This window comes from Brienomyrus brachyistius, chromosome 12, assembly GCF_023856365.1.
Source record: "Brienomyrus brachyistius isolate T26 chromosome 12, BBRACH_0.4, whole genome shotgun sequence".
NCBI classification, from domain to species: Eukaryota; Metazoa; Chordata; class Actinopteri; order Osteoglossiformes; family Mormyridae; genus Brienomyrus; species Brienomyrus brachyistius.
This window is the reverse complement of record NC_064544.1, coordinates 9064136-9079975: the sequence shown is the minus strand read 5'-3', so window position 1 is coordinate 9079975 and position 15840 is coordinate 9064136. Positions and strand designations below refer to the sequence as shown.

The 15840-nt window shown below is 49.4% G+C and overlaps 1 protein-coding gene across 2 annotated transcripts in view; it reads right to left on the bottom strand.

Moving 5' to 3' along the window:
• mllt3 (MLLT3 super elongation complex subunit) overlaps nt 1-15840 on the bottom strand; it is a 45279-nt gene that overhangs the window by 24473 nt on the left and 4966 nt on the right. The window lies entirely within an intron of this gene.

Here is a 15840-nt window from a genome sequence, read left to right as displayed (position 1 = left end):
CGAGTCAGGCCTTCTACCCTCCTACTTTTAATTGGCTGGACTAGGAAGGTGACATCACCGGAACAGAGGGGGTGGGGTGAGACACGGACAGAAGGCCTGAGAAAATCTTTCCGCAGAGGTTATTCCAGAATACTTACGACCTTTGTCTTTAAATCCATTATGTTCTGCCGTTTCAAAAAAAAAGGGCCTAAAATTGTATTAAAAAACACGTCCGCGTTCAGTCGAGCATGCTACATTTGTTACTGTTCATTCTTTGGTGAGAATTTTACAAAAGGCTTTCATATATTCCTATAACATTAGGCAATTTCAAATTTAATTTCAATTTGAAATACAGCTTAATAAAAAAAAAAAATGCAGAATCACCCAAAATATATAGAATGAATATATGGAGGGGATGCCCGGGTAGGTAAATTTGACATTTGACAGGAGAAGGCTGATGTTAAGCTTCCTCGGGCTCGTTTGGAGCTCGTTAGGAACGTCCCTCGGGACGGCTGGCAGCTCTGCATCTTACCCAGCATGCCCCTGGCCTATACTCCCACAGAGCACTGGGCCAAGGTTTTGGTGACAGCCCGACAGGGAACGTTACCAAGTTTCTCCACACAATGTCATCAGGCGCAGAGATTGCGAAATTCCAAGTACTATCCGTTTTTTTATGATAAAAAAAAAAAATCTGTTTGTTCGTCCTTTGGCATTCACTTTTATACCTGAACACACACTCACTCACTCTCTCTCTCACACACACACACACACACACACACACACAGACCTCTGCCTGACACAGTATTTCCACGGCTGAAGAGCAGAGGGAACCTCTTCCATCTAAACGCCTACAGAAGGGATTAAAAAAAACAAAATAAAATTCCCTGGCATGACTGCGGCTTTCTGTCACGGGTCTGACGCCTCCCTGCTGACTCTGGGCCCGGCCTGAGCGCTCTGGGAATTCAATAAAGATCGCGACCGCGCTCCCATTTCACTGGGCTTCACCGGGAGGGGAACCTTCCTCCAGATCCGAAACGAGAATCAACACCGGGTCGTGCCGAGGGGCCCAGGCGCGGGGCTTTGCGTCAGACAGTACTGACAGCGGTGGGGCACGGCCGGATTAACAGACGCTAACCGAGCAGCCTTACAGCTTTAACGAGTTTACAAGAGCTTACTGAAGGGCGACTAGCAGGTAGGCAGACCGAGCAAATTACTCACACTACTGACAAATTTTTTAAAAATAAGGCGTGATAAAGATTAGGAATGCAGCCGAATGCTGAATGCTGGGCACACCAGGTGAGAAGCGACAATGGAGTTATTACAGTTACGTATGCAGTCTCAGGGCTGAGCCGGAGGATTGGAGAACTCGGGGTCTCCAGGATTGAAGAGAAGAAGAACCGCATGTGCAGGGAGAACCCATCCCAGGTCAAGATGGTGCTGCAATGTCCAGCAGCCACCCGAGCTCTCCAAACAGGTGGGGCTACATGTGCAGATCTTGGATGTCCCAGGAACAATGCAGTTCTTAGTTCTCCCTAGGCCTCCAGAGACATTGATAGAGACCCCCCCCCCCAAAATAAGCATCTTGCATCAACGCAACGAAGCTAACAAAGACAGGCCAGCGTCCCGCACCCGCCTGCAGGGAATGCCACTGCGGCCATGTGAGACTGCACAGACTAAACCTCATTCATCCTGCATTTGCAGACCTACGGCTGACGTAGAACAACAAACCATCTCGGCTGAAACGAAAATCGCTCGACCGATAATTGGTCCCAGACCCAGGCTCGTTAGCGACGGCGGCCCCCCCTGCATTATTGCCCCCCCCATGGATGACCTTGTGGTGACATGCCACATGACAGGATCGGGCATTATGGTGGGTGGGATACGCGGTTAGGGTAAACGACTCTAAAATAATGTGCAGCTCTCTCCTCAGACACCTTAACAGGACTGGAAAAGCCCGAGTTGTACCGGCTACTGCGGCAGAACACGTGGCTGCAAGCCATCGGCCCCGTCTCTCACACACGGGGCCCTAAGCAAACTGTTTGGGGGCCCAGGATTCCAGCACCTGCAACCAGAGCCCAGTCCACACACCTGCGCCCATCCGGAAGAGCCCTCCAACCCACAAAGAGAGCTCAGGAAGCTTCTACAGATGGTACATGGTAGCTTTTCTTCTGGTAAAACAATTCACAACAAAAAAAATTAATAAAAAGTTAAGCTACGCACTGGAAAACTCTCAGCTACACCGTAACGTGATTCCATACTAAATTTCGGGAGGTAAATCTGGACACAAACAAAAAATAGTGCCTGCAAAGGAAGAAGAACTCAAACCTGCATGGTTAGGACAAGCATGTGACAGAGCCCGAGTTACCCACGATCCTCCAGAGGGCATGACGGAGCCATGGAAACAGACAGTTCACATGCCTCCAACAGGTAGAGAGACTCGGGGGAAAAGTATGGAAATGGGGCGGGATCTCAGAGCGGGGACACGTGAGAGACGGGGGTGGGCGTTTGACAGCTTTTACGCCACACACCTTGCCATATGGACTGGCGCTCCCCAGCTGCGAGGGTGTGAAGTGACACTTAACCCTCGGGAACCGTCGCAGGAAGGACATCCTCCCAGAAGGCGGCCGCCCCTCAGACCGCGGACAAGAACCGCTGAGGGTAGCATGAACGAAGAGAGAAGCAAGCTTCGCATCTGTCACCCCACATCTGCTCCAACAACAAAAACAACAACAAACCCCCCCCCCATCCCAGACTTCCTCTTAGCAGCTGTTGTTTCTCCAAACGGCTCGAGCAGGCGTGTTTTCATTCACGTCTCCGCAGAGCCGCGGCCCGCCGTGAGCGTCTGGCTTGGGGTGTTCCCTCGCCCCTCTACGTCGACTCCAAACAGAGGCCTCCCGCAAAGAGGCGGCCAGCCACATAAATCTCCCACGCGGGGAACGACGCCGGCGATCGCCGTGACGACAGGGCCGGGCCGAGAGCCACATCTGAGGCCGCTGCACGTGTGGTGTCAGACCCCCTCATTTACCACCCATTTACCGTCTAAATGCCGAAACAACAAATCATAGTTTTATTTGATACAAAGCGATTTCACAGGCCAATGCCAGATACAGGGGAAATTATTTCCAAACCCAAGGAATCAAGTCCAGCATTACTACTGCTGGATAATAAGGCCTGTAAATGTCTTTGAGGAAATCAGATCGGAGTGTATATAGGAATGGAGGTCCCAGGGATACCAGCCCCAGCTGAAAGCCGACTAGTCCCCAGAGAAGGACCAGGTCCTCTATGAATTATGGCCCCCCTTATGTCCCCACCTTAAAAAATAAATAAACAATAATAAAAAATAAGAACAACATCATCCAAGATTCACACAGACAATAGCAGTGTCGAAATGAACGTGACTGGGTCATAGGGATAGTGGGTGAGGAGACAGACTGGGGGTGATCCAGATGACTGGGATCAAGTGGACTGGATACTGTCACAGACAGCTGCTCCTGCCAAACTGGATTGGGGGGGGGGGGGGGGGGTAGAGTGCAAACCAGTCCCAAGAGCTGTGCTGGTCACAGTGTGGTATAAAGGCTGGTGGCGAGAAGGAAAAACGCGGCATTAGAATCTGGACATCAGGACTTCAAAGGCGACCATCTCCCATTATGGAGGACTGCAGAGTCAAAGAGCGAAGCTTCAGACAAATGGCAAAGCTTCAGACAATCAGACGGCAACGCTTCTCCAGCTCTAGGCTGAGAGGCAGCCAAAGGAGGACTTTGGTCCGTGACCCCAAAACCAGGGCAATGTGGCCCCCATAAACTCGGCCGACACTCACTCTCTACGAGTGGCTGGTGAGAGGGAACAGCAAAGCCGATGAATTAGTGACACCAAATGCTCATATGACTGATATTGAGGAGCACCACCAATCAGCACCGCTCTACCAAATCACACTCAACATCCCCACCAATGGTGTCCTCACCATTCGGTACGGGCATGATCCCTACCTACTCCTCACCTTTTATGGCCCTGGAATCTCCCCTAAAAGGACACCGGTGGCCAGACCTCAGTAACCGCACTGTTAAAAGCACCAGAAGCCGATGGGGGCCCCCGGCGTGGGGGCATTTAGCGATGCCAGTCACCGCGGCGGCCGGAATAAAGACCGAGAGTCAGGAGACACCTTCACGTGGCTGGGAAGGTGAAGCGATTAAGCGGCGGTAATGGAAGCAAAGCCGCTCACCCCTCCAGCAGACTGATGGGGCAATTAAAAAATAATAAGCATGGCCCCGTTGCCCAAAATGCCGTAACTTCAGGCTGCCTCAGGCTACATCGTGCTGAGAAATTCTCTGTATGACAGCAGCCTTTCTAAGGCAAAGGGGCACTTGTAGGTACAGGAGTCACGTGCACGTTTAAAACGAAAGAGTGAAGAATAACAATGACGACCTTAATTAGCCCCGACCTTAAATAAAAAGGATCAAACAAAACACAAGACTGTTGGCATTTTTAGATTTTTGATTGAAATTTTTTTTTGTTTTATAAAAGTTCCCCCTTCCCCCAAAAAAATGGCCCCCGCATCAAAGTAAAAGGTCTTCATCTACATTTTGCCCCCACAATTAATACATACGTAACAAACACACACCGTAGAGTGAGGTGTGACAATCAATGTTCGCAGTCGCAAATCAGCGATGCTGCGGCGCTCCAATGCAGAATCGCTCCAATGCAGAATCGCATGCACGGCCACATTACAGGGTATGATGCGTCACGAAGGAACCCTGCCACCTTACCAGGAACAATGGGTCCACAAAGGGGGGGGGGGGGTTGCCAGTCTCCAGCCACGGGTAACCCAGCCGGGCGTTACAGCTAATGCACGTGCCTTACAGTCTGTGGACCCTGGTCCTTCGTACAAATTAAAGACAATTCTTTATTATGGGCATCACCTCAATGAGGCTTGTGGTAATAAGGAACATCACGGTATTAGACCCCCCCCCCTCCCCCATTTTTTGGCAAAACACTGCTGTGTTTGTGGAAATATCGTGGTAATACCACATGACAATTAAATATTGAATACCGTCAAGCCTAGAATAAAGTTCCACAAATTCAGTAACGAGATCGTAACAGCATACAAATACACAATATGTTGGCAGGCCTCTGCATCTATAAATTATATTTAACCAAATGAGGGCGACGAACGTAAATCTATGGGTCTACTTTCCCCGCGTGAAAATCGCCGCTCATAATTCAATAAAACAAGGCGGGGCCATCATTGGCTGGCTTCAAACCGGCTTTGCTGTCGGCCAGTAAATACGCCACGTAGTTTTGCAATATAAAAAAAACCCTAAACGTGACCCACCGCAGAAGCGGTCAGTTTAATTAGCAACCCGCTGGTGGTACGGCTGATATCATGTACTTCTTGATAGCGCCACAGGACAAGGTTATGAGAATGACAGATAAGTCTCAGGTTAGGGCTGACAAGCCAGCGTCACATACGAACGGGAAATTACACACCAAACTGACACACCTTTAAGGAAATGTTTGCATGCAGCTCATAGGACTGCAAAAGAGTATCCTTCTGTGTAGAAAGGGCACAGTGACATGAAAATTCATATTTCTGCATAAACCACATGACTGAGGGCTTATTAAAAGGGGGGGGAAACCCTTTTTAAAGTTTAGGTGCTTTTTCACTCACAGCTTCCGGGTCAGGTGCGAGTCGTGACATCATCTGCATGAAACTCCTTGGCACAAACGACTTGCCCGAAAGTGGCAGTTACATTACGAGCACATGTAGGTTTTGCTCAAACCGTCTATGGTTTCGTGACCTTCCCATAATTATACAATCATCCAAAAAAAAAAAAAAGTAATAATAATAATAAACAAAAACACTTTCACAAATTCTTTCAAACAAATTGAATTCTTTCTGGTGTATTCATCTTTACACCAATATCTGGAACAGATGCCCTTAAAATGATAAAAATTGCTGGAACCACAGAACCCACACCCCCCCCCCCCCAAACGAAACAGAAAAAGAAACTTAAAAAACCAGGAGTCATGAGTCGAAATAAAGCCTCGAGCCGGCACAGCTCTCAGGCCGCAAAGCAGCAGCTCAGCAGACCCATAATTATGAGGAAAACAGCTTTAATATCCTTTTGTTTGGTTTTATGGGGGGAGGGGGGGTTGTCTGCATTTTCAGGCTTTTAGAATTATACCACAAAGATTTTACACGTCTCTGAGGTCTCCCACCACCAACACATCCGGTACACGCCCCCCCCCTCCCCCGACACAATAAGCTGCACATGAGGAGATGCACAGACCGCCACGGCAGAGTTTTAATCAAGCTTCTGATTTGTGGTCTCTTCCTAACGGGACTGTTCCTCACTAATTAACCATAGCGGGGGTGGGGGGGGGGGGGGCAGTCTCTCCCCCCCTCCCAGCTGCAAACACAAGATGTTTGCAAGAGTCTCAGCAGTCTAACCCCTTAATTGGCACCATACTTGAGAGTGACATTCCAGCACGGCCCCTCATTAAAACACATTAGTGAGTTAGTGAGCGCTATTGCAGCCTGTTCTACTTCCTGTCGGAGATTTCATTTCCTGTGCAGGACAGTTTTTGGATTCGCGTCACAGAAATGCCAACATACAGCAAAGCAAAACAAAAAAAAAAACACACACACACACACACACACACACACACACACACACACACACACACACACACACACACACACACACACACACACACACACACACACACACACACACACACACACACACACACACACACACACCTGCGAAACGCCAGCGGGGCTTCCCACCTGTCAGCCAAGGCCCGGCAGGATCTCTCCAATCCCAGCAGCCCCCTGCGTTTTCACCTAGCGTGCCAAGCCCACGCACTCTGCAGTGACATGCGTGACATGCGACCCGAAACAGAACCAAGCTCACTTCGCACGAGACGATGGGCGACGCCACCTTCAGACCGTGCCAGACTTCCTCAGGGTCTCAGAAGGGCATCTGAAGGGACAGTTGGAAAGAGTGCCCCCCTCCCCAACACTACTTCTGGTTGGTGCCAAGACATGGGCTCCACTGAGCCTAAAAGGGGAGAGCTTCCATCAAACGCAGAGCCTTGTATCACAGGCTAGGCGTGTGGCGGCAAAGAAGTGTGACTGATGGAAAATACAATTCAAACACACACTCACAAAAATCTCCAGTAACATTCGGGGGGGGGGGGGGGGGGGGGCGGCGATATAAATCCCTAGAGCAATGGTCCAGCTGGTGAAAAAGCAGCATATTGGTCATCCCACCCCCATCAGGTCTACGGGACCCACATTCTGCCCAATCATGGTGCCAATCCCATCTACTCGCCAATCAGACGCTCTCTCATTGACGACTACTTCGTTATCACGCGCTACCCCCCCCCCCCCCCAACAGTGGACCTGCTATTTTGAAATCGCTTCCGTTGCCACGTGAATGAAGACTACTTATTAAAAAAAAAAATCTAAATTCTACTCGGGCACATTTCTGGACACCAAAGCCAAGATAAAATGATTAGCATAAAAGGGCTTTATTCAAGTGTGATGCACCAAGATGTACCAGAAGCTGACAGCCAGTATTGTCTACACATCCTTGGAGAAACATTCTACAAAAAAAAAAAAAAGAGGCCAATATCTAATTATGCATGGAAAAGTGATGGCAGAATTAACACCTTTTGGAGCCATTGAGTTTGAGGAGGGAACAGAAAGACAATAAAACTATGAATGCAAGACTTCCACCACAAAAGGCTTAACCCACACAGGAGAGCCTATCCAGCTGCTCAACGGTTAATTCCTGCCAAATCAGCAGGTAAGAAAATCATTCCAAATTGAGCTAGAGAGGGACAGGATCTGAACGCTGAGAGGCAGTGGGTGGATATTATGGTAGGTTCGGATAAACGGGTAAATTAAGCAGAATAATTAAAAATAAATAAATAAACAAAATAAATTTTTAAAATGTCATTGCCGTCTGGCTGGTTACTCCCTCCTTCGCAGGTAGAGCTGAAGATTCACAACGTTTGATCAAAAGGTAAACATCAGGAAGCTCTTACAAGCGCAGAGACCAAAAGGGCCCCCCCCATAACTCTGTCTCAGAAACGGCACTTCAAAATTGCCAGTGCGAAGCACACCGTCACAGCAAAGTTAGTGCTACCGTAAATCTCGCAAAGGAAGCTTCCCCACTGCAGACATGGCAGTGAAGCCCACTGGCAGCCGCAATCCATTCGCCAAAATTCATGAAATAGCTCCTCTGAAGCCTCACACACACCAAAGACAACATTAATATGCTGCAGAAGCCCGTAATGAGGGGCATAAACCTGGACTGCAGCATTGCGGCACTGAGGACGATGTTCGTGAGATTCCCGCTCGCAAGCCTGGCCCGCATCGTCGCAGCTTTCAGGGTAGTCCTCATCTGTAATGCACGACTAATCTTGGAAGTATGGGACCGTACTGGCTGACTTTCAGACACATTATGCTATAGGCAGAGGGCTGAGAACAGCCAGTCATTAAGGGAATCACAAAACAAGACCCAGTCATCAGGCACCCCCAGACAGTCCTCATTGTTATTCCGTCCACAGCTCCAAACACACCTGTACCAGTGTTCAGTGTTTTTCATTGCTTGGTCTAGGCTTGCCTGGGAGGGGGGCAAAAACACGGACAGCTTAGGGGTCCCTCCAATGACTGGGGTGTAAAACACTGGCCTAACCCCAATGTAGGAGGGGAGAAACTCATTCTGGTGATGAGTCGCCGTTGGCTTACTCACTGGGGGCTCTGGGTGAGGATGCTGTAAAGCGCTTTGAGACGATGTAATGTTGTGATAATGCGCTATACAAAAATACATTTGTTTGTTGTTTGTATGAGGATGGTATTTCTCCAAAAGCTCAAACTACGAGCCTTCCACCTACGGACAAATCTACTGCTCCCTATAAGCAAAATATCCAAACTGATGCAAAACCCACCCCAGACAAACCCAATCACTTGATCGAAAAAAAAAAAAAAGTTTGAATAATCACACAAAGTCTGACTGTGACATTTCGGAGGAGCGAAGGACGCAGAAAATTACGAGTGATTAAAGGCACCCCATGCACAGCATCCCCCCCCCAAAAGGGAAAAAAAAAAAAAAAAAAAAAAAAAGCCTAGCCACATCACAGAAGAAAGTCAACACCCTGTAGCTCAAGGCGGGAATGGCAAAAAGGTCGCAGAGAAGGACCCTGAGCACAAGGTCCCGTAATTAGACCGGGAGGAGGTGAGACTGCACACCTGCGCTGGGATGCTACCGTTAACGGTGGAAAAAAGCAAGGGAAGGTTTCGTTTTCCAGGATAACAGGCCAGTCGCCACACAAAGGACGCCGTCACTGACACTACTATTAACTCCATGCCAATGAAAGGAGGCTTTCATTACGGCTCACACCTACAGGGCAATGGCTATGATTATCAGTCTTAGCAGCCAGTTGAAAACTACTCATTTGGAAAGTTATGGCAAAATTAGCCGACAGGCAGACGTGGCTAGCAGCAGTCACACGAACAAGCAACAGCTATGGTTCATGTGACTTTGGCGGGGGGCGGGGAATCTGCTGATCCAGCATGGTGTCGCATCTAGCCGTATCTGTGTAAATCTGCGTGGCGTCGCAGTAATTCACATACAGCCTTGGCACATCACCTGGCATTCCCCCCCCGGCGGGTGACGGGCCACGAACATGACACTCAGCCCAAGTAACTTCTGGAATAAACGTGCAGGTCTGACACGGAGCCGCAGGGGTGCGAGATGCCGGGACGACGGAAGCGACAGGCCAGCGACGCGACCGTGGACAGTCGCGGTGACGCAGGCCTGCTTGCGACGGGACCGGCTCTCCCAGCAAACGCAGGGGCGCATGTCACCCTGCCAGTACAAGGCAGGACTTCAGAAAGGCTGGGTGAAAGGAAAAGGCAAGCGACTAACTCAACAAGACATTTATTTTAGCACTAGCACTCGTGATTTAACGCAAGTGAACTTTATTTAACGCTAGAGCTCACTGTCTTCCATATCTGTCTATTAACCCATCCATTCATCCAATCTTAAATACCACTCTGCTTACAATGGACAGTGATGGAGGTAGCATTCTATCAGTTTACGTTTACGCTGTATAATCTTGCCGCTCGCACACTGACGGCACAGCCTGTGAGAGTGGAGCCTGGTAAGAATCACTGCTCTTGCTTTACCGGCAGAGGGTGTGCCTTTCACAGGGTGCGAGCTAACGCTAACCACACTTGCTCCCACAGCCATCTTGGTTCCCACCTCTAGACAGAGGGAGAAAGCGGGGCCGAGGCTGTCCACCAATCAAGGTCACCCTTAAATGACTGACCAAATAGGAAAAACAAGTTCCTGATAAATAAGTTTGAATGCATGTTCTATCATTACCGTAAACTATGGAATTCACGTTCCGCTAAGATATTTTTGCCTTTCGACAGGTTTAACGCGGAAATGCATTTTAATGCAGTACACCTAACCTAACAAACATGAGCCTAGCCTAGCCTACCTTGAACTCAGACTTACATTAACCTTCAGTTGGGCAAAATCATTAACACAAAGCCTATTTTATAATTAAAGTGCCGAATCTCATGTAATTTGAGTAATGTACCGAGAGTGAAAACCATCGTAAAGTCAAAATATCGTAACATGGACCATCGTAACCCAGGGTGCGTCTGTACTACAAAAAAAGAGATTAAAAAAAAAATATATATTTTTTAAATCCTCAAATAGGTGCTGTTCAAATAACTGGTTTCCCTGCTCTGCTGCTCCGCCCACATTCATCCCATGTGTAATCTGGAATGTCCTCATTTAAAACGCCATAGTACTCGCTCCCCACACGGATCCTCCTCGTATCATTAGCCTTTTACTTACCGCACGGCCTTCGCCGATGACGCGCTTCCCAAAAACGCATGCTGCTGAAACAGACGACGGCAAATGAGATGGAACTCGCATAAAAATAAAACGGACAACACGCGGCGACCGGCAAATCCAAGCAGCGTTAACACGGGTGCTTAACGGGGGCGAGAAGTTTACCTCGCGCCAGGAAACCGAAACTTCGGCAAACGCTTATCTCAAATGTTTGCCCCCTCCCCAACTAAAAGGCCTTCATTTTCGCTTTAACACCCGTGCTCCCACAATTAAACAAACGTGTTCAACCAAAACCGTACTGGCAAACAGCGGAAATAGAACAACCATTAGAGTTATATATTACAGTTATAACCCATAAAAAGTGTCAATGGACTAAAATGTGTAACTAAAAATCTATGCCACTTCTTATGCTAGCACCCAAAAGAAATTGTACTTGGAGAAGTCATGCCAAATAAGATCACAATACCAAATTATCCATCCATCCACACGTCCCAGAGACAATGCCAAATTATCCATCCATCCACACGTCCCAGAGACAATGCCAAATTATCCATCCATCCACACGTCCCAGAGACAATGTCAAATTAACTCGCCCAATCTTTGTTTAGTGAATTTAACTAAGAGGTCTGTTTCTCTTTAAGTGTAGTTGCAATACATCTCATGATGTGCCGTTTGCACAACTACAGGTACACTGGAACGCTTCTTTGCGCATACGCCATCCTGCTCTCCATTGAGTCTGGGGTCCGACCGCAAGGTCAGCCATTCATCCAGCGCCCCTGCAGCAAGTGGGAATGCCGGCGCAGTAATTTGCCGACAGGTTTCAGGTCTCATTACATGGCGCCGTGCTTCACTAAAGCTCCCATACGGAGGAGAGCGCAGCGTGCCGAAGATACCCTTCGCTGCAGAGGCAGTAAAGGCTTTAGAAGACAATACTGAAGGCAGGTTTAACGTTTAGCTTTCCCGTTTAGTTTGACTTTCTTATTTTTTGTGGGGGAGGGGGGGTGTCATTTGGGGAAAAAAAAAAACCCCCCAGCCAACAGACAGGCCTTACAAGTCATGCTTCAGTAAATGGCTTCCTCCTCCTGCACCGCCGCCTCATTCATTCACAAAACCGGCCGAATGAGCGTTTATGGCCCAGTTCCTGTGCCAGGATTGGCCCTCGAGCCTGGCGGCCCACCCCCTTCCAATCTCTTTCAGGCCCGCTGGCCCCGCCCCCTCCTGGCCCCCTTTGTGCACCACCTATACAAGTAGGTATGATTTCTGGCGAGTCATAAAACAATTACAGGCAAATTCCTGCCCGAACCTTTGATGATTTGTTAGGGCTTTGAAGGGGAGGGAGTGCTGACACCCCCCCCCCTTCCCAAAATGTGGGGTGGGGGGCAGAGAGCGAGAGAGCGAGAGGGACATGCAGCAGTCCGCAGCTTTGGGTCGACGTGAATCCAGCTGCTTACAGGAAGCAACAGAGTGGAAACTCTCACCCAAGGAACCATTTCCTGCAGTGTTTTTTTTTTTTGGTTTATAAGAATGGGGCTGCCGTCTCCCCCCCCCCCCCTTCAAGGACACACCATTCGGGCCAGTAACCCCACCCCCCACCCCACACTCATCTTTGTTTCCCCAGCATGTGGATGGGGGCCCTAAAACACAGAGGACGGGTGTGTGTGTGTCTGTGTGTGTGGGGACAGTAAAACACAGAGGAGCCGTCGTTTATGGTGCGGTTTGCTGCGCCGCTGCAGCCCGTCCTGCATTGTGACACTTTTGACACAAGAGACTTCAAAGACTTGGGGATGAGCTTGTGACAAATGATTTACTAATGTGGCAGCCTGGCGCTCTGCCAACTCCCATGTCGCAACGCATCTCGCCAGGGACACACACGGCGATCCGTCTCCTGCGTACGGGGGCCCGGCCTGCCGGCACAATCCGAAAACACCAACGAGGCAAGTCGACGTCGAACGGATCGTCTTATGCTAATCTGACCGCTCCGCAAAATTGCTTGGACATATTTGCAATTCGGAGACGCCCAATCAGCACTAAAATTCGACACGAAATAATCCATAGTCATTCCAGCAACATTTGTTTGCAGTGTCGCATTTCATGCGATCTATTAGGCAATTCAGTGACCTCGGCTGCAGCCAACGAGCACTTTATAATGTTGGTCTGTCCAAGTGTACAACATTAGCCTTGAGTCTCAAACCAGCAGTCCCCAGCTGGACAGAAAGCCACCCAAACTATTGGTTTGTTACTATTAACCATTATTAACCACTGCAGCTGCTACAAAAGGGCACTCGCCTCCTCGTCTGTCACCCGCGAAGTCTGAAGGCTCGATTTTAAGAAAATAAATAAAAATCGCAAGCAGAGAAAAGGGCAGAGCGATCAGGAACAAGCTCTATTCATCGTCGAGTCTCGATGTCGCACTGCCGAACCATGACAACTACGCGGCGGATAATCGCGCCGGCAGATCGGGCGGCTAGACACGGCATTAACCACCACGTGCGATTAGGCGCCATGGAACGGTGAAGTCACGGCGGCGGACTTCAGAGGAGCGACCTCGCACCCGTAGGAAATTCGCCGTAATGGGGTCCTGCTCCAATGACACGGAGCCAGAGGACAAAAGAAAAAAGGTTCATCAGGAAATGAAAGGACGAGAAGAAGAAGTTGAGACTTAATTTTATTCCGACTTTCAAAGACTGTACCTAGGAGCCCCAAGGCTAACACACTGACCCAATCAGGAAGCCAAACGACGAAGGGGAAATGTACGCTGACCACGAGTAACAGAGTCTCTCAGCAACACAGGGAACCACATGCATATACAACAGCAGGAAGGAAAGCGGCTGAGCATAAATATAAACGCAGGCGGTAGAAGCACAGGTTCGAGAGACATTTCACCGCCCTCCAGCTCTTCATGTACCCCTCAGAAGTGCCGTCGGTGTGCTGGCAGAGTAGAAAAATTCACCTGGCCTTTACGGGTACCGCCGCTCAACCCTCACAGGAGCGGCGTTACCTCAGCACTGAAATAACAGTTAACGCAGCGCCACCAATTATACAGAATAAAGCCTGATATTAGTCATCAGAAGGAAACGCATTGAGAGACGCGGAGCCCGTCGATCAAACGGTGCCGTTATGCCAAGCCGTCTCCACGGAAACACCTGGAAGGTCGCTCTAATGAAGCGCCACACTGCCAACCGTGATGCTGATTTAGCGCGTGCCGAGGACTGGCATGTCTGCTGCATATTCACACAGGGGCACGTTTGCGTGCCAGGGAGCCCATCCACCGGGTGGGAAAAACAACAAGCGTTAGAGAAACGACCAAGAAGCAGCGCCTAGGCTCCACGGGCAACTAGAGTTGTTTTTTATATATAGTCTTTAATGGTGATGGTCTCTGATCGGCCAGAAATCCAACTGCAGCTATTGTTCAACCGTAAAAGGATGAAAATTCTGGTCAGATAAACAGAGCAGGGTTAGCGCCTGCAGTTCGCTTGCTGAAGGGTGTGAACCATCGGTCCACGTTGCCGTGGAGAAGCTCTGCCACATGAAAGCCAAAATCGGCAACATTATCCCGGCACGAGCTCCGGCTGTCGCAGACATTTATACATTTGGAGGACGTGCCCTTTTCACGGCAATACAGAAGTAGCTTGTCAACTAAACAAAAGATAGTGAAAAGGCGGAGTAACTACAGTTAGGGTGACCCAAAGGAGCGTCCAAACATACTACATGTTCGCAGCGGTCGTGCAAGCCCGTAAGCAACGACAGCCTCACGACCAGCTCACCAGGGCAAACGTCTAGTACAGTCACTACATTCCCAAGAAGAAAACTGTCCCGTAAACACTGAGCCAAGAGCAGCTTCAATAGAACAGCATCCTGGGATTATCTAGGCAGGCCTGGTACACAACCTTGGCAATTAAATCACTATGGAAACCATACGCAAAGAACCACAAGGCAACAAGTCAGAGGGTGTCCGACGAAGAGCACTGCATCTCACACACCCTCTGGGACAGGCGGCTTCAGCCACCCCCCAGAATGACACCACTGATGAGGAGTTGCACAAATCTCACTGCAAACACGTTTGGTCAGATAAACTGCGATTTCTGCATGTTGCCCCTCCCCCGTCTCAATTCACTGGCACATTCTGAGGTTTTTCCTGCTCGGCACAGAAAAGCGGTCACATCACCCGTGTGCCACTTTGTCATGAAGCGGGACGCACAACCCCCACCCCCCCCAAACACCCCCGCGCCTCAACCTACTGAAACGAACCAGGTGAAGACAAAGGGAGGGGGGGAGAAAGAGAAAAAAAAAAAAAAAAAAAAAAAGTGAAAGCTCGTGTTCCAACCCATTTATTCAGAAATTGTTCCCTGTCCCCCTCCCCAGTTCAAGCCCTAAATATCACGTTTCCAAGGATACACAGCATGCCAGCCAATCAGAGCTTTTTACTGGACATTTATTCCGTTCCGTTAAAACATGTCCCGCTGCTGATAATGCGCAAAATTGCGAGATTAAATCTGGAGGGTTTGCCCCCTCAAAGATAAGCCGAGATGGTTAAGGACCGAACTTGCGAGCCACGATGGTTAAAGATTACCGCCGTTCGTACTGCTGCCCCGAGAGTAAATGAATTAAAAAGCAGAGCACGCCTTTGTTATCTGAGGGACGCGCCGCGCTACAATGTTTAGATTTGACGCTGAAGGAGCGGGTTTGGGGGGGGAATATTCGCAGCCGCTTTCGGAGTAAGGTAAGCTAAACCGGGCCCTCCTCGAGCAGAGAGGAGCCACGAGCTTAATCCGAAACAGCTGGGAAATTAAGTACATTAAACAGTATAGACGCCCCAAAAAACGCAAAGGAAGTGACCTAATGCCGGGGCCATTGGCCCCGCATTGTGGGGCAGGGGGGCCGGCCGGCAGCTGTGGGGGGCACAGGCGCACTCGGCGAGACGCCGCTGGCATTAAGATGTCAAACACATGCAAGTCAGCATAGACCCCAGAGTCTCTCAGTCGAC